Here is a 1690-nt window from a genome sequence, read left to right as displayed (position 1 = left end):
CTTTAATGCTCCGCAGCACCCCGCGGCTCGCCTTTATTTAAAAAGCTTTTAGTATGTAGCCTTGTTAATTGGAACAGTCATAAACTGTTTGCTTATTATTGTGTGTGATTTAAAAAACTTCTATCACGAATGTTCAAGGCCTATTGATAGTCAAGATCCTTTGAGCTCTTTACATGATTAGGCATAGATACACACACACACACACACACACACACACACACACACACACACACACACGCACAAACACACTTCCATTACATTTCAACTTAGTTTTGCAGATAAAGATTTTAATGTATTTCTGTGGTAAATGCACACACACACACACACACACACACACACACACACACACACACACACACACACACACACCACACAGGTGGAAGCATTTCACACACTACGGTCGGTGTGTGTCAAAGGCACATGTTTATTCGTCTTAATATATATATATATTTAGTCCCATTTACAATACGCTGTTGAATTGTGGACCCCGTTGGCCATATATGGGAAGATGGTAATGTATGTGGAATATCCCAAAACTATATAGTTTTTTGGGTTTGTGACACACTTGTTCTTTTATCTGCCCTCGATGGACTGGCGGCCTGTCCAGGGTGTCCCCTGCCTTCGCCCTATGTCAGCTGGGATAGGCTCCAGCGCCCCCGCGACCCTAATGAGGATAAGCGGTATTGAAAATGGATGGATGGATGGATGTTCTTTTATCTCTTGTTACCGTGTCTCGTTTTATCTGTCGGTGTGTTTTTTTTGATACTGGAGAGGATTGTGCAACAAATGTCTTTGTTAAGAGCTTAATGGAGGAATTTGACCCCACAATTCTTCCATTTCACGTTTTGTGGAGCGTAATGTAGCGTAATGTTAGGTTTCTGCTCGAAATACCATACCCAAACTAAAAAGGGTGTATCTCTGCAACCACAAAGGCTATTTGAATAATGTTGGTGTTATAATAAGGCAACCCATGTGAGCTTTTGTTTCAGGTTCGCCTAGGAAAAGAAAAAGCACTTTCAGGATGATTATCTCTTCAAAGGATGCAGAGCAAGGGTCTAAACCCCACCACAGCACCAGGACCAGTCTCTATGCAAAGTTTGACTTTGAAAAAGTAAAACAGAACAAAGTTAGAGAGGTTTTAATAAAGAGAATTTAGGCAAAATGGGCATTGGGCACCATCTGTGCAATTTGATTTACCAAACCATACATTTCTGTGCTTCTAACCAAAGCAGCGTTCGCTGACTGTAAAGCGATGAAGGGATTCATGTTGCTGTGTTCTTTGGCTCATATCTCGGCGATGCTTTTGGTGCAGAATGATTTTGTACAGATGTTTAGAATCTGTGTTAAATCCTCTTGCTTTTTGCTATCTGGCTTTTCCTGATAGCACCGAGCTACGGGGTCGCTAGTTCCGAAAAAACGTTGCGAGTGGGCGGACTCCTGACAAAATTATGATTTTGTGAAAGTATTTCTTTTACAGATTCTGAGCAGTCCTGATCTCCTCAGTCATTTAAATGTGCGAGACGGAAATCAAACGGGCAACATATTCATTGTGGTGAATCAAATTAGTTGTGAGCAACAGTTCAACTATTTGTGAGACATTTTGTAATCATGCAGAAAGCTAAATCTGTTATAATACAATGTGGACAATCCTCGCTCTAAAAAGGCACTCGACATCCGCGCTCCAGGTCAA

This window comes from Cyclopterus lumpus, chromosome 21 (genome assembly GCF_009769545.1).
Source record: "Cyclopterus lumpus isolate fCycLum1 chromosome 21, fCycLum1.pri, whole genome shotgun sequence".
NCBI classification, from domain to species: domain Eukaryota; kingdom Metazoa; phylum Chordata; class Actinopteri; order Perciformes; family Cyclopteridae; genus Cyclopterus; species Cyclopterus lumpus.
The sequence above is the reverse complement of the archived record's forward strand: the minus strand, read 5'-3'. Positions refer to the sequence as shown.